This window comes from Mastomys coucha, unplaced genomic scaffold, assembly GCF_008632895.1.
Source record: "Mastomys coucha isolate ucsf_1 unplaced genomic scaffold, UCSF_Mcou_1 pScaffold18, whole genome shotgun sequence".
NCBI lineage: Eukaryota > Metazoa > Chordata > Mammalia > Rodentia > Muridae > Mastomys > Mastomys coucha.
In genome coordinates this window covers 32,314,679-32,340,293 of record NW_022196900.1, presented here as the reverse complement: position 1 = coordinate 32,340,293, position 25,615 = coordinate 32,314,679, and positions in this window count along the sequence as shown.

The following is a 25,615-nucleotide window of genomic DNA, read 5'->3' as shown; positions in this document are numbered from 1 at the left end:
TTTTGCTTTTTGCATTTTCTTTGACTGTTGTGTCTATGTTTTCTAAGGTGTCTTCTGCCCCTGAGATTTTCTCTTCTATCTCTTGCATTCTATTGGTGATGCTTGCATCTATGGCTCCTGGTTTCTTTCCTAGTTTTTGTATCTCCAGGATTGTCTCTCTTTCTGATTTCTTTATTGTTTCTATTTCCATTTTTAGATTCTGGATGATTTTGCTCATTTCCTTCCTCTGTTTGATTGTGTTTTCCTGTAGCTCTTTAAGAGAATTTTGTGTTTCCTCTTTATGAGCTTCTAGCTCTTAACCTGTGTTCTCCTGTATTTCTTTGAGGGTGCTATTTATGTCCTTCTTAAGGTCCTGTATCATCATCATGATAAGTGATTTTCTATCTGAATCTTGCATTTCCGGTGTGATTGTGTGTCCAGGACTTGCTATGGTGGGAGAATTGCATTCTGATGATGGCAAGTAACCTTGGTTTGTGTTGTTTATTTTCTTATGCTTGCCTCCTGCTATCTGGTTAACTCTAATGCTACCTGCCATTGCTAAATCTGACTGGAGCCTGTCCTTCCTGTGATCCTGGTTGTGTCAGAACTCCTCAGAGTCAAGCTGTCTCTGTGATCCTGCGATTCTGGGATCCTGGGATCTTGGGCTTGTTAGATCACCTGGGAGTGTGTCTTTCTCTGCTTGTTGTGGGCCTGGCTGCAGAGTTTGTACCCAAGGTCTGCTCAGAACACTAACCCAGATAGCCTGGAAAGAACCAGAGTCACTAGGCTGGTGGAGTTCCTAAATGCCTCGTCCCACTAGTCCCAGTTACTCCCAGTGTTGAGACAGATGTTGGTTCCTGCTCACCTCTGATCCTGGGTGTGTCAGAGCACCTGGGAGTGGAGCTTCCCCTGGGTGTTGTGGCACTGGCTGCAGATCTTGTGACCAAGGTCTCTGATCCTGGGTGTTTCAGTGTGCCTGGGAGTTGAGCTTCCTCTGGGTATTGTGGGACTGTATAACTGCTTTTTAAATTACTTCTGATCATGTGATTTTATTTTGGCTTGTTTTATTTCACATATAGTTTAATTTTCTTTCTTTCTTTTTTTTGCAATTTCATATGTTTATTTACCAATTGAGGACATGTAATGTACTAGACTATTTCAATTTGGATTACATTAGTAAACAAGGCAAGAATATTTTCCTCTAAGTTCTGTAGTCCCTTAAATCAGTGTTCTGATTCCTGGTATTACACTTGTGTCACATCAGTGAGAACTAAACTTCTTAGCTATAATTTGTCCCATTTCCACTGATATACACAGTCTTTTAAAATTACAGTTTTAAAATTAGCATACAGAGCAATGGGTTTAGTTATAGCATTTTCATAAATATGTGTCATTACACTTTGTTCCAACTCACTTTCTCTGTCCTCCTCCATTCCCTCCTCCATGCCTTCTGTGCTGCAGCTTGCTAGTGCCACCTCTCCCTTCAAATGTCTTCTTTCATGTCACGTGTATATAACTCATTAAATCTTCATTCCTTACAATAATGTTCTTAACTTTGATGATTCCCCTTCTTGTTTCATGATCTACATTCACTAATATATGTATAATCTTAAATATAGTTTCCATAAAAAAACTAAAACACAGAATATATTTTTCTGCCTCTAATTTATTTAATATAGTAGTACCAATTCCATGAATTTTTCTGAAAAAAAATTTGATTTTTCTTTGCAGCTAGAGAAAATTCCACTGAGAATGCAATTCTGTTATGTATATATACCACATTTTCTTTATTCTGTGTGGATTAACATGTGGTTTGACTCGATGTCCCATATTGTGTCTTTTGGGTCTTGATTTTGAATTTGCTATGTTGTTTGGAGTTTTTATTGGTTCACACCTATTTCTGTAGAGTCCTAAGATCAATAAGCATAAAATCATGATCCCTACACATAGAGATAATTTAACTTCCTAGGGTGGTATAAAAGGTATATCTGAGGGTGGTCCTGAGCATTTTGTGGAAAGAGCAACCAAAATAATTGTCAAAGTTCACTAGTGCATGTCAAATGATGATATATTTTAGATATTCAATAGCTATCTTCTTTTTAGTTGAGTTTGTAGGCAAGTATTCTTTCTAGTGCATCACCTCCCTTTTCTATCATAGTAAGGGACAAAAATCCCCAAGTAAAAAGAACAAGTATTTTCTGTGAGAAGTTTCTAGCTATATAAATAACTCTTCTCTGACCTCTGAATATCATTCTTTCAGTAAGATACAAAGCCATCTTTGATGTTCCAATAACTTCTGATGGTTTAGTCCTATTCCCACAGGGCTCTCTCAAACATCTTCTGTAGGCCTAACCAATCTTTATGGGGGTCACTTGGCTAAAGACAGTATTAACATTATGAAGAGATAGAGTAAGTTTCTATTTTAAATGGCACCTGTAAGTGATCAAGGATAAAAGCAAAATCTGGAGAACCTGTCATTGAAGCAGAAATTGTTTGTCTTTATGTCTATGTATGCAATAGATTTGACTAGTTTGGGCTCCTTCAAAATCCAGTTAAAGACAAATTTTGTCATTAATTTGGTTCATAGAAATGGTGACATTTGCAAAACAATCTTCATCTTAGTAGTGATATCTTTTGGAAGTAAAAGTCAAAGTATTATCAATTAAATACTAAATTTATCAAAATAAGTTTGTTGTTTTTTTATTTTTCTGTTTGATTGATTTGTTATTTACTTAAGAATCATCATGACTAAGGTCCCAATAACCAACTGATGGGAACCATTACTCTGAGGGATTCTGGATGTGACCTAAAATGTTAACCTGATTAAAACTCAAAACAGACAAGTTTCTCAATTTAGGTTAGTGTAGGGAAAAGGTGATAGGAAAGATGGCACAGGCAGAGTGATGGGATGCCCTTCGAATTCTTATAATATAACTGCTAAGGTAGAGCACATTTCCTTTGCACCTTCTCCATGGTAATTATCCCCAGAGTAAAGGACAGGATCTGTTTGCATTCCTTTTCACTTTCACCTTTCCATCTTTGTAGACATGTAATGATAATTTGGAATGTCTATAATAACTGTAAATAAGCTTGTACATATAATTTTAATTACATATGTAAAGTTTTTAAGATATAAGGGTGATCCACATATTTGAAGACTTATTATTCTAAGGATACCATACTACAAATGGTAGATGCATGTAAAAATAGATTTTCCTAAGATACTTTCCATAATAACAATTTGAAGGCCTTTGATTAAGGGTTAATCTGTATTGCTGTGAAAGTTAGGAAAACTAGCCTCTCTTTAGCAGAACTTGCTTGGGGAATATAACTTTGAATACTAAACATTTGGTCTTTGTTTAGTCATTAAATAATATAATGAAGTAAAAACATGAGCTTGACATGTTTCTATTCTAGAAAATATATTCAGATCAACCACTGTTCCTGTCATCATCTGCTGGGACATCTGGCAGTCTTCACAAGATGGGAGCTCCCTTCTGAAGTTGCTTCATTACCATCAAGAGATTGAATCTCAGCTTAGTATCCTCACGTTTTGCTAGAACTAGGGATAGATACACTTACTTTAACCTAAGTCAAACTTTTGACTTAGAATATTGGTGCTAGAAATCATAGTTCTTGTGCTCTTGAACATAGAGCAATTGTGCTCTTAAGCAAAATTGTACAAAAAGCCACACTATAATCATAAGGAAGATATCTACAGAATGAATCAAGTATGATTGGCTTCAGATAAAGATGAGCCAATACATGAAGCTGCAAAGAAAAATAGTTTTATGAAAAGCACAGTAACTGATGTAGTTACAGTATTAGATCCATGTCCACATTAAGGTTATAATCTCACTGCACACATGACCAATGTACCAAGCAAAGCACACACTAGTCAGGATGTTTTTTTTTTTTTTCCTTCTGATTCTCTTTATTCAATCTGCAGTGATAACCATCCCTTTCTTGAGGACAATTTTTCGTTTGATAAATCACTAGAAAATGTTTGCAACTAGTCCAAGGTAGAAAGTCATCTTCAGAATCAAGTATATTACCATTACTATCCATTTGAGATAAAAACTGAACTTTCAGTTAAAAAACCCCTTGCATTTTTACATGCCTTCTAGAAAGTACCAAGTTCAATGCACTATTCCATGAAAAAGTGTGCTCCTATCTCTTTTGCCAGAGCAGCAGCATCCTGGATAATGATGGCTTGTTGCATGGCATTATAAGGAACTGTCTATCCTCATAAATCAACACTTTTTCTGTGCTGCCTCCCTTATAGCTAAGCATTTGTGTGAGACATGCTCCTCCTTCTGATAAATTTGTTATTATAAATTTGGCAAGCAATAGTAATGTACTAATAAAAAACATCATGCTTCTAGAAATGATGGAAAATAAACATCACCAGGGGAATAATGTTCCCATTCATAAAGGTGTTTATACTAATAGGGCTGAGTAGAAGAAAATTATTTATTTGAAACCGAAACGTTTGTCTAAATGATAAATGTCACCTCAGCTTCACATCAGAGTTTGTAAAAGACAGCATCTCTATGTATTTTCATTTTCTCATTAAGAAAAAAAGTAGGTTGGTGAGGTCAGTGAACTGAGTAGAAGAAAAAACATGTATGAAAGATTTCCAGAAAGTGCCAGGGCCCACTGATCACAAATCCAGCTGTTCTCAGGAAACAGTCTAAGGGCTAACAGCAGATTTTTGGCCAATGGCCTGTCTATTGCTGTTTTCACATAAGTACTTCCACATCTAAGTAAAATACTTTGTTTGTTTTTTAACTCCTATCCAAATTTTATTTTTCTGAAAGGAACACAACAAAGGTATACATTCATTCATGTTTTCCTTGCAGTGCTGAGGTTTGAAGCTTTCAAATGCTAGACCACACACCTCTCACCTAGAAATAATCATTCAGTCATCAATATGGCTGGCCAATCCTTTGAATTCTGCCAGGTCCTTGGACCAAGCACTTAACAACCTTGGGGACTGGTTCAGCATCAAACAGAATACTCTTTGAGAGACTTGCTTGTACTCCACAGACCAGAGATGAAAAGACACTGGCACCCAGGGATCAGGCAAATACTTTCTGTTCCTGATTTTATCATCCTCCATTCCAAGCCTGGTCTCAGACATTAACAAATTTTCATGGATTTTGCTTAGTTCAACTAACCTGTGTCTTTTGACTGGGGAGTTGAGGTCATTAATATTTAAAGTTATTATTGGAAGGAATATTGATTACTATTATTGTTGTTGTTACTGTTTTGTGTTCTTAGTCCTCCTTTGTATTTTAGTAGTCACAGCTTCATTGACTTAATCCTATAGTCTCTTAGCTATACTTACTTCTCCTTCATCCCAGGACTCTCTGCAAGGATGTTTTAGTGGCCGTGAATTGCTTTAGCTTGTACCATGAAAAGTTTTACTTTTTACTTCTACTACAGCAGATAGTTTTGCTTGGTCCAGTAGTCTAAGTTAGCATCTGTGATCCTTTAGAACTTGAAATGTATTGCTTCAGGATCTTCTGGCTTTTAGAGGTTTCATGCAGAACTCAGCTGTTATTCAGGTGGGTTTTCCTTTGTATTTATTGACTTGTAGATTTTCTGTTGCAGCTTTTAATGCTCTCCTGTCTTTATTGTTTCCTCTATAATATGGAGCAGGGAGTTAGTTTTCTTATCTTGTCTATTTGGTGTTCTATGTGCTTCCTATATCTATATGGGTATATCTTCCCTGAATTGGAGAAATTTTTCTTCTATGATCCCACTGAAGATCTGATATATGCCATTGATCTGGGATTTTGGTCCCCATTCTTACCTACAATTTGGACATCCTTTGCTTGAGTGTTCCAATGTCTCTATTTTATTTTCAATTTCTGGTATTCTATCCTCCTTGGTATTCTATTTGTAATTCTTTCCCCAGAGTTGTTTAACTAGATTATTGAGTTTTTGAATTTTGCCTTCATTTCAGTATATCTACCTTCAATGTTTTTCTTTATTAAATTGAATCCTTATTGAATTTTCAAATCCTGACTTATCTTTATAATTTCATTCATCTTTATCATTATATTTCCTTGGATGTAACTCAGGTGTTTACTAATATACTAAATAATTGATCTGTTTGTTCATATCATTTTAAAATATGAACTCTCTGGTAAAATTTACTATTGAACTTTAAAATAGTGTGTTCTGGGCTTCATCAAATATCTCCCGTTGGAAACATATCTAAAAGACTAATGAACGTTGGGGGGATAGTCCATTTTGGATTTTCATAGTGTTTGTGTTTTGGTAATGTGACCTGGGCATGAGTAAGTACGTATATCTAATGTGAAATTCTGTCCTTTCTCAGGCTATACTGGGGCAGGAGCTTCACACCTGGTGCTAGATCTAAGATTGCAGGAATGATGATGGTGGCTGAGGTTGTGGGGAGCCTGTCTGACTCTGCCAGTGAATAGACTGTGCATGTGCAGCAAGATCTAGGAATGTGAAGATGCTGTTGCTGGGCAATGTTCTGGGGAGCTCACCAGGCAAAACTGGAGCTGTATGACAGGAACCATGCCTTGGGAGCACAGGGATGGTGTAAGTAGGCATGGTTTGGGGGAATTCACCGAACAAAGCTGATAAAGAAGCTGTGTGACTAGAGCTAGGTCTGGGACTATGGGCATGACACTGGTGGGTAAGGTTTTGAAGAGCTCCCTGTGTGAGGCCAGAACAGTGGTGTTAGAGCTTGGCTTAGAAGTGTGAAGATGATGTGAGCAGCCTTGGTTCTGGTGTGTATAGCCTCACCAAGGTAGTCCAGTACTGAAGATGAACCACCAGAGCTAGGGCTAGGAGAGTTGGGATGGGATGGATGGGGAATGCTATAGGCTCCTTAGTGTCTCAGCTTGAGCAATACAGCAAGAAAAAGCACAAAAGGATAAAAGTTGGAAAGGAGGAAATTAAAATATCTCTATTTACAGACATGATTTTATAAGGAAAAAGCACATAGAATCCAAGAAAGTGTTTTCTGTATCTGGTAAAAAAGCTTCAATAAAAATTCAAGATGCAAAAGCAGTATGCGAACAAGAAATTGTTTTAAGAAAGAAAACATGAAAAACATCACATTCCCAATAGACTCAAAAACAAAATTAAGGAGGTAACTTCTATAAGAAAAATGTTGTTATGATGAGAAAAGGAAATTGAAGAAAATACTCAATTATGGGAAGACTTCCTATGTTTCAATAATGGCAGAATTAATATTGTGATGATAACTCATAACAAAAGTAATTTCTAGGTTCAATGCAATACATATCAAAATTTCCACATCTTTCCCCCAGGACTTTTTTCTTTTTTATGAGAGAAAATAATCCTAAATTTGGTATGAAAATACAAGATACCTCAAATAGCCAAAACAACACAAAAAGAATACAAGAGACATTATATTATCTGATCTTAAATGGTATAGTACTAATGCATAGAGAGGAAGACATTCTGCTTCTTGCACAAAGAAAGACACCTATGCCAAGGCAATATAATAGAAATCCCAGGAATAAGCATACCCTGATATGAACACCTAATTTTTAGCAAAAGTGTCAAAAAACATACACTGAAAAATAGAAATGGTGCCCGAAAACCTGGATATCCAATTGCATTTTTGCTTTTATTTTTAAAGCATTGTCATAGACATCTAAACAATGTAAAATGGCTCCACCAGTGGCAGTTGTCATCCCATCATGTCTGTGTCTCCTGTATTTGGGAGTCACACACATATCTCAAATATACTGAAGTTTGCTTCCCTATTATATTTGACTTCTTGGCAGATGAGTCCCAAGAGGAGATATGTTGAACATTTCAAATCTGCTTAGAAGAAAATACCAGCATTCCTTTAAACAACATCAGCAGTAGTAAATGATCGTTGGGTGCTGTCCTTTTTACCTTGGTTAATTTCTATCCTGTGATCAATATAATTGAAAGATGATTCATTTGTTTATAATACAATCTCTTCATCAAGTAGTAAAGTATAAAATTCCTCCTACAATTTCTGTAGCATATGTTTATTTTCAATTTTTATATTCTTTTACAAACAGAAGTTCTTGAATATTTAAAGAACACACACACACACACACACACACACACACACACACACACACACCCCTTCATAAACAGAATATGTGTAGAATCACAGCAGTACTAGATGATTAGGAGATGATGAAAGAATAAAAAAGAAGCAAAGATGTTTATGTCTAAAAGCAGGATATAATATGTATTTTACTCCCTGTTGTCATAAAATATTCTGAAAAAAAGGAACTTAAGGTATACAATGAATTCTAAGTGGTATCAGTCATAGTAGAAAGTCAAGTTGTCAGGAGGTTGAAACAGGAGCCACATTGTATCTATAGTCCTAAGAAGACTTCTTTACAATACAATCTTTCCCCTGAGTATTAATGTCTTCTGTTTGAATATCAGTTCTTTTCTCTGGAGGTTGGAATACTTATTTAAAAGAAAATACCAGAATTTCCTTAAATAACAAGCTCAATAGGAAATATGTTGTATCTTCAGTTACCATAGTCAAGAAAATCCCTCACAGGCATCTCAGAGGTCTGTTTTCCAGGCGACTCTAGTTTCTGTAAAGTTGACATTATACTCTTCTTCTTCTTCTTTTTTTTTTTTAGATGTTTTCTTATTTGCAATATCTCCTTTCACAGGTTCCCGTACCAAAAACAAAAAAATTTAAAACAATTCCCTGTTTCCTCCCCCTCCTCCTGCTCACCCTCCCACCCTCCCACCCCCTACACTGGGGCATAGAACTTTCACAGGGCCAAGGGCCTCTCCTCCCATTGATGACTAACTTGGCCATCCTCTGCTATACGCATGCTGCTGGAACCATGAGGCCCCCTTTGTACTCTTTGGTTGGAGTTTTAGTCCCTGGGAGCTCTGAGGGTACTAGTTAGTTCATATTGTTGTTCGTCCTAAGAGGCCACAAATCCTTCAGCTCCTTGGGCTCTTTCTCTAGCTCCTTCATTGGGAATCCTGTACTCTGTCCAATGGATGGCTGTGAGCTTCTACTTCTGTATTAGTCGGATACTATCAGAGCCTCTAAGGAGACAGCTATCTCAGGCTCTTGTCATCCAGAACTTAATGGCCTCCCCAATAGTATCTAGATTTGATGATTGAATATGGGAAGGATTCCCAGGTGGAGCAGTCTCTGTATTGTCCTTCCTTTAGACTCTGCTCCACAGTTAGCCTCTACAACTCCTTCCATGGGTATTTTCTTCCCCCTTTTAAGAAGGAACTAAGTATCCTCACTTTGGTCTTCCTTCTTCTTGAGTTTCTTATGGTTTGTGGTTTGAACTTTGTGTATTCCGATCTTCTAGGCTTATATCCACATATCACAGAATACATACCATGATTGTTCTTTTGTGATTGGGTTACCTCACTCAGGATGATATTCTCCAGGTCCATCCATTTCCCCAAGAATTTCATAACGCCATTGTTTTTAATCGCTGAGTAGTACTCCGTTGTGTAGATGTACAATATTTTCTGTATCCATTCCTCTGTTGAGGGACATTTGGGTTCTTTCCAGCTTCTGGCTATTATAAATAAGGCTGCTAGGAACATTGTGGGGAATGTGTCCTTATTACATGTTGGAGCATCTTCCGGATATATTTCCAGGAGTGGTATAGCTGGGTCCTCTGGTATTTCTATGTCCAATTTCCGGAGGAACTGCTAAACTGATTTCCAGAGTAGTTGTACCAGCTTGCAATTCCACCAGCAATGAAGGAGTATTTCTCTTTCGCCACAAGCTCACCAGCATCTGCTGTCACCTGAGTTCTTTATCCTAGCCACTCTGACTGGTGTGAGGTGGAATCTCAGGGTTGTTTTGATTTGCTTTTCCCTGATGACTAAGGATGTTGAACATTTCTTTAGGTGCTTCTCAGCCATTCAGTATTCGTCAGTTGAGAATTCTTTGTTTAGCTCTGTACCCCATTTTTAATAGGGTTATTTGGTTCTCTGGAGTCTAACTTCTTGAGTTCTTTGTATATATTGGATATTATCCCTCTATCAGATATACGATTTGTAAAAATCTTGTCCCAATTTGTTGGTTGCCATTTTATCCTATTGACAGTGTCTTTTGCCTTACAAAAACTTTGCAATTTTAGGAAGTCCCATTTGTCAATTCTTGATTTTAGAGCATAAGCTATTGGTGTTCTGTTCAGGAAATTTTCCCTGTGCCTATGTGCTTGAGGCTCTTCCTCACTTACTTTTCTATTAGTTTCAGTGTATTTGGTTTTATGTGGAGGTCCTTGATCCACTTGGACTTGACCTTTATACAAGGAGATAGGAATGGATCAATTAGCCTTCTTCTAATCCTAAGTGCCAGTTGAGCCAGCATAATTTGTTGAAACTGCTGTCTTTTTTCCACTGGATGATTTTAGCTCCTTTGTCAAAGATCAAGTGGCCATAGGTTTGTGGGTTCATTTCTGGATCTTCAATTCCATTCCATTGATCTACCTACCTGTTACTGTATCAATACCATGCAGTTTTTATCACAATTGCTCTGTAGTACAGCTTAATGTCTGGGATGGTGATTCCACCAGAGGTTCCTTTATTCTTGAGAATAGTTTTGGCTATCCTGGGTTTTTTGTTATGCCAGATGAATTTGCAAATTGCTCTTTCTAAGTCTGTAAAAAATTGAGTTGGAATTTTGATGAGGATTGCATTGAATCTGTAGATTGCTTTCAGCAAGATGGCCATTTTTACTACATTAATCCTGCCAATCCACGAGCATGGGAGATCTTTCCATCTTCTGAGATCTTCTTTGATTTCCTTCTTCAGAAACTTGTAGTTCTTTCATAAAGACCTTTTACTTGCTTAGTTAGATTAGTTAATACACCAAAGTATATTATATTATTTGTGACTAATGTGAAGGGTGTTGTTTCCCTAATTTCTCTCTCAGCCTGTTTATCCTTTGAGTAGAGGAAGGCCACTGATTTGCTTGTGTTAATTTTATAATCCAGCTACTTTGCTAAAGTTGTTTATCAGGTTTAGGAGCTCTCTAGTGGAACTTTGGGGTCACTAAAGTATACTATTATATCATCAGCAAATAGTGATAACTTGAATTCTTCCTTTCCAATTCATATCTCTTTGAACTCCTTTTGTTGTCTAATTGCTCTGGCTAGGACTTCAACTACAATATTGAATAGGTAGGGAGAGAGTGGGCAGCCTTGTCTAGTCTCTGATTTTTGTGGGATTGCTTCAAGTTTCTCTCAATTTAGTTTGATGTTGGCTACTGGTTTGCTGTATATTGCTTTTACTCTGTTTAAATATGGGCCTTGAATTCCTGATCTTTCCAAGACTTATCATGAAGGGATGTTGAATTTTGTCAAATGCTTTCTCAGCATCTAATGCAATGATCATATGGTTTTTTCTTTGAGTTTGTTTATAAAGTGAATTAAATTGATGGATTTCCAAATATTGTATCATCCCTGCATCCATGGGATGAAGCCTACTTGATCATGATGGAAGATCATTTTGATGTGTTCTTTGATTCGGTTTGCAAGAATTTTATAGATTATTTCTGCATCAATATTCATGAGGGGAATTGGTCTGAAGTTTTCTTTCTTTGTCAAGTCTTTGTCTGGTTTAGGTATTAGAGTAATTGTGGCTTCATAGAACAAATTGGGTAGAGTACCTTCTGTTTCTATTTTGTGGAATAGTTTGAGGAGTATTGGTATTAGGTCTTCTTTGAAGGTCTGATAAAACTCTGCACTAAACCCATCTGGTCCTGGGCTTTTATTGGTTGGTAGACTATTAATGATTTTCTATTTCCTTAGCAGATATGGGACTTTAGATCGTTGATCTGATCTTGATTTAACTTTGGTATCTGTTGTCTGTCTAGAAAATTGTCCATTTCATCCATGTTTTCCAGTTTTGTTGAGTATACGCTTTTGTAGGAGGATCTCATGATTTTTGGATTACCTCAGTGTCTGTTGTTATGTCTCCCTTTTTATTTCTGATCTTGTTAATTAGGATACTGTCTCTTTGTCCTCTAGTTAGTCTGGCTAAGGGTTTATCTATTTTGTTGATTTTCTCAAAGAACCAGGTCCTGGTATGGTTGATTCTTTGTATAGTTCTTTTTGTTTCTATTTGGTTGATTTCAGCCTTGAGTTTGAGTTTTTCCTGCCTTTGACTCCTCTTAGGTGAATTTTCTTCTTTTTGTTCTATAGCGTTCAGATGTGCTGTCAAATGCTGGTGTATGCTATCTCCAGTTTTATTTTGGATGCACTTAAAGCTACTAGTTTTCCTCTTAGGACTGCTTTCATTGTGTCCCATAAGTTTGGGTATATTGTGCCTTCATTTTCATTAAACTCTAGAGAGTCTTTAATTTCTTTATTTCTTTCTTGACCAAGTTATCATTGAGTAAGGTGCTGTTGAGAATCCTTGTGTGTGTGGGCATTCTATTGTTTAAGTTATTATTTAGGAGCAGCCTTAGTCCATGGTGATCTGGTAGGATACAAGGAATTATTTCAATCTTCTAGTATCTGTTGAGACCTGATTGTGACCAATTATATGGTCAATTTTGGAGAAGGTACCATGAGATGCTGAGAAGAAGGTATATCTTTTTGTTTTAGGATCAAAGTTCTATAGATATCTCTTAAATCCATTTGTTTCATGATTCCTATGTCTCTGTTTAGTTTCTGTTTCCATGATCTGTCCATTGCAGAGAGTGGGATATTGAAATCTCCCACTATTATTGTGTGTGGTGAAATATGTTCTTTGAGCTTTAGTAAAGTTTCTTGTATGAATATAGATGCCCTTACATTTGGAGTGTAGGGGTTAAGAATTAAAAGTTTCTCTTGGTAGATCATACCTTTGATGAATATGAAGTGTCCCTCCTTACTTTTTTTTGATCACTTTAGGGTGCAAGTTGAATTTATCGATATCAGAATGGCTACTTCACCTTTTTTTCTTGGGATCATTGTCTCGGAGAATTGTTTTCCATCCTTTTATTCTGAGGTTGTGTCTGTCTTTGTCACTTAGGTGGGTTTCCTGTATGCAACAAAATGTTGGGTCCTGTTTATATACCCTGTCTGATAGTCTATGCCTTTTTATTCGGGAGTTGAGTCAATTGATATTAATAAATATTAAAGAAAGATAATTGTTGCTTCCTGTTATTTTTGTTGTTAGAGTTGGAAATCTCTTCATGTGGCTATCTTCTTTTAATTTTGTTGGAAAATTAATTTTTTGCTTTTCCTACAATGTAGTTTCCCTCCTTGTGTTGAAATTTTCCATTTATTACCCTCTGAAGGGCTGGATTTATGGAAATATATTGTGTAAATTTGGTTTTGTCATGGAATACTTTGCTTTCCCCATCCATGGTAATTGATAGTTCTGCTGGGTATAGTAGCCTGGGCTGGCATTTGTGTTCTCTTAACGTCTGTATGACATCAACTCATGATCTTCTGGTGTTCATGGTCTCTGGAAAGAAGTCTGTTGTCATACTGATAGGCCTGCCTTTATATGTTACTTGACATTTTCCCCTCACTGCTTTTAATATTCTTTCTTTGTTTTGCACATTTGTTGTTTTGACTATTATGTGGCAGGAGGAATTTCTTTTCTGGTCCAGTCTATTTGGAGTTCTATAGGCTTCTCATATGTTCATGGACATCTCTTCCTTTTGGTTAGGGAAGTTTTCTTCTATAATTTTGTTGAAGATACTTACTGGCCCTTGGGAGTCTTCACTCTCTTCTATACCTATTATCTTTAGGTTTGGTCTTCTCATTGTGTCCTGGATCTCCTGCATGTTTTAGGTTAGGAGCTTTTTGCATTTTGAGTTTTCTTTGACTGTTGTGTCAGTGTTTTCTATGGTATCTTCTGCACCTGAGATTCTCTCTTTGATCTCTTGTATTCAGTTGGTGATGCTTGATTCTATGTTTCCTGACTTCTTTCCTAGGATTTCTATCTCTAGAGTTGTCTCTATTTGTGATTTCTTAACTATTTCTACTTCCATTTTTAGGTCCTGAATGGTTTTGTTCAGTTTCTTCACCTGTTTGGTTGTGCTTTCCTGTAATTCTTTAAGGGATTTTTGTGTTTCCTCTTTAACGACTTCTACTTGCTTACTTGTGATCTCCTGTAATTCTTTAAGGGATTTTTTTGTTTCCTCCTTAAGTGCTTGAACCTGATTACCTGTGTTCACCTATATTTCTTTAAGGGAGTTATTAATGCTCTTTTTAAATTCCTCTATCACCATCATGAGATATGATTTTAGATCCAAATCTTTCTTCTCAGGTGTTTTGGGATATCCAGGGCTTGCTGTGGTGGGAGTACTAGGTTCTGATGAAGCCATCTAGTCTTGGTTTCTGTTGGTAAGATTCGTGTGTCTGCCTTTCTCCATCTGTTGATCTCTGTATTAGATGTTCTTGCTGTCTATGGCTGGAGCTTGCTCTTCCTGTGCATCTGTAAGCCTGTGTCAGCACTTCTGGGAGATCAGCTCTCCTAAGGTAAGACCTGTGTGCAGTGAGCTGTGGATTAGTCATCCCTCCTGAGTCCTGGGTTCAGAACAAACCCTGGAGTCAGGCTTTCCACTTGTAGAGAAGGGGCAGAGAGGACTGTGGATATGCAGAACCTCCTAGGTGAAGAGGTAGTTAGAAAGGATCCTGCAGCTGGCTACCCTGCTGCTTCTGAGGCCTGTGCCTCCTGGCTAGTCCCACCTTAGAATATCACCAGAGAGAATATGGAGGTCTCACCTGAGTCTCTAAGTTGGAACTCTCCCCGAAGGCAAGCTCTCTGCTTGCAGGAAAGGGGCAGAGTGGGCTGTAGATCTGCAGAACCTCCTCCTAGGCAAAGAAGGAGGTAGGATCCTGTGCTGGCTTCACTGTTTCTTCTGAGGCCTATGCCTCCTGGCTGGTCCCGCCTCCTCCTAGGTGAAGAAGGAGGTAGAAAGGATCCTGAGCCAGCTGCCCTGCAACTTCTTAAACTGAATTAATCTGTAGTCCAACTCCCAACAATGGTCAACAGCAGCTGTGGATGGAAGTCCAAGGATCTAGCAGTTGCCCAGTCCCACAAGGCAAGCAGGCAGAGAAGAGCCATATTCTTTTTCTATCCATCATAAAGTCTCCTATTTTCAGCCTTGAAGTCTTCTGCATAGCTTTGTCAGTCTATTAGCTTAGCTGATTTTAGTGGAGCTGACTGGTAGCTGCTGGCACCTGGCCTTCAGTGTGGCACCAGACATTGTTTGATAACTTTTATTAATTGTTTGATATCAATTTTCTGTACTGTTTGTGATTTCAATATATTTTTTCAGGCCTAGACTTCATTTGATGCAGTTATTGAACCTTGCACATCTTAATCATTGACTAACTGAACATAGCTCTCTTTGTATGTACTAGGATAAGGCAGTGAGGGCTGGAGTACTTTTGGTGGGTCATGCCAAGGTGCCCTGCTGTGACTTTACACCACAATTGACCTAGTTTAAGAGGTTTATCGGGTGAGGGGTAGCAAAAGGTTCTCTCAGAATGGGAACATGAGGGAGAGATAGAGACATAGACAGAGAATGAACAAGATGGGAAATGAGGGAGAAGGAAAGCAAAGAGGAGAGAGAGGAAAAGAGAGTGGGAGAGAGAGAGAGAGAGTCACTCCTGTCACACCTGTTTGCAGAGGGTGATGATATAAGCTGCCTTTAGGTCTCTTAGGACAGGCCAGTCAAAATGCTTCATTGCTAACAGCATCTGTGTGCCCAAATCTTGAATATGCCAACTTCCTGAACTGTGGTTGGTATGAGAGTGAATTTCCATTCACATCTCCAATGATCATCCCATATGGTTTCAGGCTGAAACTAGTAAAATGCAGCTCATGTAATAAGACTCCATTGCCCATCTGCACTTTAGCTCAAATAGTATAGAAGCCATTAAAATAGCAATCTTTCATGAGACTCTAAGCCTTCAAATATGTCTACTTCCTCTGGTCATGCCTCACTTCTTCCTCTCATTATTGGTTAACCTTAGAGGGATTTTTGCCCCTTTTAGAAATGTGTCATTGCCAAAGCACTGTATTCATAAGAATTGATCTTTATATCCTGACTTTAGGGTATGAATTATTACATACATAGGAATTCATGTTACACAGGATCTATGTTGCCCCTTCTCTGAGGAATTCCTATTATGTACTGCTGGATATTAATGAACAGTCTATTGAACTCTTGTCAAATGTGAGGGTGATGGAGTTAGTATCTATGTGATATTCAGACCATGTGGGGCTTCTCTAGTTACCATATTGCTCTTTCCTGTGTGTTATTAAAAACACACACACACACACACACATATATATATATATATATATATATATTATATTTAATTAATTAAAATGAATTAAAATAATTATTTTTTTCTGAAATACTATCAAATCAGTTTTGATAACAAATCAGTTTTCTTCAAGTTCATTACCTTTACATTTTCAAATTAGTTATTGTTCAGTTGTCTGAATTGTAGCTCTTGAAAATTTTATTCTACCTATGGTTTATCTTTCCTTTTCTCTTCCTAATGTTCTGTTTTCTATGCATTATTCTCTCTCTGTTAAAGATCCAAGAATTCAATTATGTCATCAGTTCTTTCCAGAAACCAGATTTTGGGTTTATTTGTAATGATGACTTTTGTGTGTTTTAAATGATCACATTTTAAAAATTATTTATATCCCATGATATATGAAATTGGAAGTGAACCTGTCTATTTGGTCCCAACTTCCCAGCCCTAAAATAGCAGTGCCACTGGAAATGTCCTAAATGACAGTCTAGGTTCAGCTCAGGCTGGACTAAAGGATTTCTGGCAGATAGAAAAAAAGCCCACACTCAGCCTTCCTCAGGTTTCACAGGTCTGTCTGCCAGGAAGAGCCATTTTCATTATCGCCCCTTACTTCTGGCAGCTTGTACTTCTAGCTCCTTATTAAGGCATACCTGTAACATATCAAAGCCTCCATGCTAGCCCCCAGGCTGTTCTAGCTAGTCCACTTCCCCCCACCCTGCAGTCATCTGCTCTCTATAACCTAGAAGACTTTCTGCACCTTTGGTGATTGACATGAACTCCAGAGAGGTATTTAGCTTTGTTGTCTTTGGACTATCCCAAATATCTCTAGTTATATTTCTACTGTTTGAGAGATAGGCACACAGAAGTTTCATATTGCACATAAACCTTCTTTCAACTCATGGAGTGGCCACAGTTTGTGGTTTCACTGTGCCTTGCTTACCCTGTCTAGAGAGTGGGTACAACAGGGAGAATGAGAAAAGAAGAGTGAGTGGCTTCAAGGTTCTATGCAATACACAACACACTGAAAATCGAAAGAAGTGTTTATTTCAAATTGCACTGGTAACAATAAGCTTAGTAGCAATCAAATATTTAAAAATCATTATTTTCATGAGTGCATGATTTTTAGAAATAACATCTACATAGATGTCAAATGCATTGACAAAACAAAACAAAACAAAACAAAATAAAACAATTGTTGCTAGAATCTGAAGGCAGAGAAAGACCTGACTTCATGTAGTCTCCAAGGATGCGATAGGGTGTTTCCAGGAAGGAGGGAAACCATTAGAGGGGATAACATTTGAAATGTAAATAAAGAAAATATCCAATAAAAAAGAAATACAAAAAAAAAATAAAAAAGAAAAAGAAAGTAAAATCTACAATCCAGGTAAAGGAAATTATATGATGAAAGGGTCACAAAGATTAAAGGTGACAAATCGAGATACTGATAAAAGGCCAAAGAGTGTGTTAATTTGATAAAATGATCAGAGAATGGTGGCCTAGGGACACAGGCAGACACTCTAGTCTGAAGAGACTAGAAGAAGAGACAATGTACAACATAAGGTTAGCCTGTTCACAGTGCAGGCAGCATGGCTGCACTAGGACTAAGTTGTGAACTAAGAAGTTAAACATTATGACAGGAGGCCAAACAGACAGCAGTGGGACCAAAGTATTGAATGAAACACAGTGTTGTGCTAAGCAGTCCAGAAAAATGAACTCTAATAAAACATAGCCACTCTACTGGGAAACTTTTTTTTCAGTGTCTCCAGTGATCATACAAACCTTCCAATGTGCAATTAATTGTATTTCATAATGAATTAAAATGAGAAATGTGAGAACCATTTTTCTTGTATTTATAAAGCATCTCTGATGTATAATATGTACAATATTTATATCCAATGTACATAATGTTAAAGTTGACATTTATATGAAAACTCAAATCTTTGTAAAACAAAACAAAACAAAATAAAAACAAATCAAACAAACAACAACAAAAAGGTAGTCTCCAAAAGAGCTAACCACTTCCTCCGGTAGTCACATAGGAAAAGTACTTCTGAAAGGGAGGAAAGGTATTTATTTTTTTGATTGATTGATTTAGCACTGGACAAAGGTCCAAATGCCCCCACTCTTTTCCAATACTTTGCATGAATTGTGTCCTGCTAAGCTCTCTTGGTTAAGCTATGGTCTGATTGATACTTATCTTAGATCAGGCTCTGCCTTTTGCCTTGCTGGCTTCTTGAAGTCACTATCACTTCAGAACTTTTTAGAACAATTATGACAATTACTCCTGGGGGTAGGTAATGAGGGAGAGGACTGTCCTGAGATGAACAATCTGTAAGGCTCACTGTTTTTGAAATCCTGAAAATTCCTTATATTTGACAAAGGGATTGCCAGTTTTGGCTGAAAGCTTGTTAAATGAATAACACGCCTATGCATAGAGTGGAGCAAGTTCTAATTCAGAGTTCATGTGACAAAAGAGATGTGAAAAAAGTAAGTCAGAGGTACCAATCTCTGCCTTTCTTTGTGAGAATTCAATATATTATATTCAGTTTCTAGTAAGATCATGCACTTTTAGCAAAAGCTGCCTCTATACTCTTCTTACACTGAGTATTTGTGGAATATAAAATCTTCTTTGAATATGTGTAAATTATTATATATGTGCTTTTAGTACATCTATTTTATTAATCATACTCTGATCCATTTTTATTCCTCTAAAATTTTTCAAGTCACTCATTACTATTCTTAAAATTCATCATCTGATTTACTTTTTTAAGGTTGGAAAAATATGCATTTTACATGATTTAAAATATCCAAAACTATAAAAGAAATGATGTACAAAATTTTAAAATGCTAATTGATTTATCCATAAGATATAGACATTTAAATGATTGCGCTGAACAAGTTAAGCCGGGGCTGCATATTTTAATCTATACTTTCACAGTTGGTTTATTCACTCATGATTATCCACTGTTAAAATTAGTATCTTTGTTTTGGACTTGTACATGTTCTGCTGTGTTTTCAAACTTTTATTATATAAATTCATGTTATGAAAGAATATTTGTATGTATACTTATTTTTCATCTTTACTATAAATGTCATCTTACAGTTTCCTGACACCAATACCTTAACCTTGATGTTTCCTTTGTGTTTTAATGCAATATAGCTAACCATTACTTTCAACTTTTCTTCATCATCACTGCATTTTTTTTTAGCAAACAGAAATTAGCTCTATAAGGCCAAATAGATTGCTTTTTATACTAGAATTTGGTTCACTCTGAGGCTGGGTCAGACATTGGAATTTTTCTTTCTTCTATAACTTACCATTATTTAGTTTTTCACTGGATTTTCTTCAACTGTTCTTGTTGACTGATCTGAGCAATATGCATTCCATTTCCCATGTAAACCTGATAATTTACTTTTTCCAATCTATCAGCCTTTATTACTCTCTGTCTCCCTGTAATATGACACCCATATATGTCCCTATACTACATGAAATCAAAACATGATCATCCCCAGCTAGGACAGTTCCCTCAGTAATGTTATGTATTCCTTTTTTCCAGTATTTTTATTTATTTTAGTTATGTTATTTATTTTATTTATTTTTATTGGATATTTTCTCTACTTACATTTCATTTTCCCAATTTCCCTCCTTCCCAGAAACACCCTATCACATCCTCCCTCCCCCTGCTTCTATGAGGGTGTTCCTCCACCCACCCACCCATTCCCACCTCCCCATACTCCATTTCCCTACACTGGGGCATCTATCAAGCTTTCATAGGACCAAGGACCTCTCTTCCCATTAATGCGTGACAAAGCCATCCTCTGCTACATATACAGCTGGAGCCATGTGTACTCCTTTGTTGATGGCTTAGTCCCTGGGAGTTTTGTGGTGTATGATTGGTTGATATAGTTGTTCTTCCTTTGGGATTGCAAACCTGTTCAACTCCTTTAGTCCTTTCTCTAACTCCTCTTTTGGGGACCACATGCTCAGTCCAATACTTGACTGCAAGCATCTACCTCTGTATTTGTAAGGCTCTGACAGGGCCTCTCAGGAGACAGCCATAACAGGCTCTTTTCAACATGCACTTCTTGGCATACACAATAGTGTCTGGGTTTGGTAACTGTATATGGGATGTCAAAAAGTTAGACTCCAGAGAACCAAACAACCCTATTAAAAAATGGGGTACAGAGCTAAACAAAGAACTTTCAACTAAGGAATATTGAATGGCTGAGAAGCACCTAAAGAAATGTTCAACATCCTTAGTCGTCAGGGAATGCAAATCATAACAACCCTGAGATTCCACCTCACACCAGTCAGAATGACTAATATCAAAAACTCAGGTGACAGCAGATGCTGGCGAGGATGTGGAGAAAGAGGAACATTCCTCCATAGCTGGTGGGATTGCAAGCTGGTACAACCATTCTGGAAATCAGTTTGGAGGTTCCTCAGAAAATTGGACGTAGTACTACCTGAGGACCCAGCAAGACCACTCCTGGGCATATACCTAGAAAATGCTCCAACATGTAGTAAGGAAACATGCTTATGTCCACTATGTCCATAGCAGACTTATTTATAATAGCCAGAAGCTGGAAAGAACCCAAATGTCCCTCAACAGAGGAATGGATACAGAAAATGTGGTACGTTTACACAATGGAGAACTACTCAGCAATTAAAAACAATGACTTCATGAAATTCTTAGGCAAATGTATAGAACTAGAAAACATCATCTTGAGTGAGGTAACCCAATTGCAAAGGAAGACACAATGATATGCACTCACTGATAAGTGGATATTAGCCCCAAAGCTCCAAATAACCAGGATACAATTCGCAGACCACATGAAGCTCAATAAGAAGGAAGACCAAAGGGTGGGTACTTCAGTCCTTCATACTCACAGGAGTAAATATGGATACAAAGTGTGGAGGCGTGACTGAAGGAAAGGCCACCGACTGGCCCACCTGGGGATTCATCCCATATACAGTTACCAATATATTTTTTTAAGTTTTATTGCATTATAATGAGAAAAGTTACATGATTTCAATGTATCTGACTTTGTTAACATTTAAAAACATATTTTAATATAATTAAATCACATTCTTGTTTTCCTTTTGTACCCCAACTCCTCCGAGAGACCCCCCTTCAATATCTACAATATCTTTTTTGTCATATTCTTTAAAATTTATAAAATATTATAGCAATAAGTATTACAAAAGTTGTTTGATATAAAACAGCAATCAATTTAACAGTCTTATGTAGATGTTTGTTTATGGCAATACTGAAAACACATATGTTTTTCTCAATATAAATTTTAAATAACTCCAAGTGTATTAACTGTATATTTCAAAATAATGCATCACTACTAATATTTTCTTAAATGAACATAAATATATAAAGTGTTTTTGTTTGTTTGTTTGTTTGTTTTATATTTGGTAGAACTTAAAATCTTGGCTCTTATTGTGGTAACTTGAAATAAGAGTTACAAACGTCAAGCAAAGCATTCAGTCTTACTCTTTGTTGTTATCTTACAAACCCCCTCCCAATTTAATTGTCTGCATTACTTTTGGGTATATAAATACTTTTAAAATATGTAAGCTGTTCTGAAAACCATAGTATAGTGTAAAAACATGAAACAAACAATACTACTAATAGAAAGGCTGAGATAGGAGAAGCAAGATCTCAAGATCATTATGTTGTACACAGCAAGACATTATTTTTAAGAATATTTTTATGTTCCTTTTTCCCATCATTCCATTTTTTAGTGTTTAGAATTTTGTTTGAGTAATTTATAGTATTTAAAAGATTCTTAATATTTGCACTAAATATTCAATGGGCTTATTATTGATATCAAGGGTCAGGCAGGGGTGAGGCTAGAACTCCTTAAGGTCTCATCATTCTTTTTCTGTGTTCCTCACCCACACCCATTTCTCAAATGGTGTCTTGTCACCCTGGTTTTCAGCAACAATCCTTCCATGGAAGTTGAGCCAGAAGCATCCTTATTCCTCACGCTTTTCTATTAGTATTTGCTGCCTTTCAGGTCTCTCATCACTCTTTGGCTATAAATTGCCAGTTCTTATTTTCCATTACAATAAACCATTAAGTGGTACTACTACCTGTTATATAAGTCCTGAACAAAATGTTCATGAGTATTCGTCATTGAATTTATCATTGAAGAAATTTCCTCAACAACTTAAATCAAGCTTACAAGGTTTATGAATAGAAAATTGTAATATACTAACTGTCATGTGTTACTTCACATGGCCATTTTATTTTTTAGAACTTTTTAATGTAGTTTTTGAGATTCTAAAATAAAAATGTAATTATACTATTTCTTCCTTTTCTTTTCTTCCATCAAAGACTTCCATACCTCTGTCTTAAGGTTTCCATTGTTGTGAAGAGACACCATGACTAAGGCAACACTTATAAACATTTAATTGGGGCTGGCTTACAGGTTCAGAGGTTCAGTCCATTATCATCAAGTCAGGAACATGGCAGCATTCAGGCAAGCATGGTATGGGAAGAGCTTAGGAGGAGGGTCTTAAAGCCCATCCTCACTGTAACACCTTCCTCTAACAATGCCAAACCTAAGTGGACCATGCCCACGAATAGTGTCATACTATTGCGACAAGCATATTCAAACTACCACACCCTTCTTGCTTTCTTTTGAATTCCTAACTTTTTTCATTAATAGCTGTTACACACATACACACTGCCGTGTACAGGAGTACAAGGTAAGTAGTTAATAGTATGATTGTGTACAAATGTGTGTGTGTGTGTGTGTGTGTGTGTGTGTGTAATTTTTGTATACTGGAAAGTGACATTTATTTTAAAATATAAGCTGCTCAGTCTCTGTAATGTTACTAGCATGTATTTTTTTCAGAGCTAATGATTTGGTGTTGAATAACCAATAGGTGTACTCTTCTCCGGAAAATACTATTTCTTCTGCTCTCAACACTCCTTAGTTGACTATAGTACTTTGTGTATTGCTGAGGCGTTATGTTCTTTCTCTTGTCCACTTCAGCAAGTTTATTGTTATCCTTGTTTAGTTCATGCACAGACAGTCATGTTTGTGAGACTTTATAAGTATAGTTTCTGATATTACTAAAAGACATAATCTCAAAGCAAAGATCCTCACCCTCTGGGTCTTAAAGTGATTCTAGAACTTGTTTCACAATGTTCTCTGAGCATTAGGTATGGGTTATTCTTTAGATGTAGTCATTAGGACTAGGCTCTCCACATCAGGATTTTGATAGTATGAAGTTTTTTGTAATAGTCTCTGTCTGTTAAGAAGTTTCCTTGATAAGAGTTAAGGAATACACCTATGTATGAGTATAAGGACAACTATTTAGAGTGGAGTTAGGGATTATGATGGCTTTGTAAAGCAGTGGTTATAGATTCTCTTCTAAGATCTAGACTTCATTCACCCTAGGTAAATTGGTTAGGTTTCCAGTACCAGACATGATTTCTGTTTTGTTGAACAGTTAAGTCTGAAGAGAGCTGTTGGCTATGGACAAGGATAAATACCACTACTGTAACCTTAGGGTTATTGTGTCATGTTGGTTGTTGCTATGATAGCATCATAGCTGGGGAGAACTGTTGGTTGCTTTCATCCTTTGGAAGCTTCAATGCCACCTTCTGGTATATTAAAAGTAGTTCCCAGGGAAGATATACAGAATGTATATACAGACTGACTTACATGGATTATGTAGGGTCTTATTTTTTTATTTTTTATTTTTTATTTTTTGGTTTTTTCAAGACAGGGTTTCTCTGTGTAGTCCTGGCTGTCCTGAAACTCACTCTGTAGAGCAGGCTGGCCTCGAACTCAGAAATCCACCTGCCTCTGCCTCCCAAGTGCTGGGATTAAAGGTATGCACCACCACCGCCCTGCGTAAGGTCTTATTTTTAAGGTAAGTAGTTAATAGTATGATTATGTACAAATTTTGCAGATACCTTTGCTGTTATATAACTCTCCTTTCTACAAAATGTAGCTCCTCCCCTATAATCAGAGTTTTCCATTTCCCATTTTCCATTGATCCTGCTTGTACCCTGCTATTCAGTGCTCTATTGATCCCATAACTCACTACCCTGCTACCCCATCAATGGTCCGTATTTTTACTCTCCTGGTTTCTGTAGTTTCTCCAGGATATCTACTTTCATTTGAAGATTTGAAAATATGAGTCTTTGATATGAGAAAACATACTATATTTGCCTCTTAGGTTTGGCTTACCCCATTCAACATGTAATTATCTAGTTCCATCTATTTATCCACATCATTCATGATTTCATTTTTCTTTAAAAGTGAATGGTATTCCATGGTGTGTATATGTACCACATTTTTATTACTCATTTGTCAGTTGAAAGACCTTGAAGTTGTTTCCATTTTCCCACTATGGTGAATAGAGCAGCAATGGATATGGCTAATCAAGTATTTGCAGCACAGGATGTTGAGTCCTTAGGGCATATATGAAAGAGTGGTGTAGCTGAGTCATATGGTAGATTTGCTTTTAGCTTTTTGGGAATTCACTGATTTCCATAGTGGCTGCAACTTGGCATTTCACTCCTTCCTCTCTTTATTCCTATTATTTTATTTGTAGTGTCCCAGATATCCTGTATATCTTATACCTGTAATTTTTCAGATTCAATCTTTTATTTGACTATGATATCCATTTCTTATAGTTTTTCTTTAATGTCTGATACTCTCTCTTTTTTTTGGATTTATTTATTTATTTATTTTAAAACTTTTATTGCATTATAATGAGAAAAGTTACATGATTTCAATTTATCTGAATTTGTTAACATTTAAAAACATATTTTAATTAAATATAATTGAATCACATTCTTGTTTCCCTTTTGTACTACCACTCCTCCCAGAGAACCCCCTTCAATATCTACAATATCTTTTTTGTCATATTCCTTAAAATTTATAAAATATTATAACAATAAAAATAAGTATTAAAAAAGTTGTTTTACATAAAACAACAATCAATTTAACAGTCTTATGTAGATGATCATCTACAGCAATAGTGAAAATACATTTTTCTTAATATAAATTTTAAATAAACATATTAACTATATACTTGAAAATAATACATCACCACTAGTATTTTCTTAAATGAACATGAATATATAAAGTCTTTTTGTTTGTTTTATATTTAGTAGAGTTTAAAATCTTGGCTCTTACTGTGGTACAAGCCCAAAATAAGAACACTTTTTAGACATTGGGTTTCATTGTAATAAGGCTGTATTTCAATGACCCTCATATCACCAAAGGATTTTTATCTCCATCATAGCTAAGCTAAGAGTTGATAGTTCTGCTGCATCAAGAAATGAATTGTAGGCTCGATTTTTGGATACAGACTTCCTGCT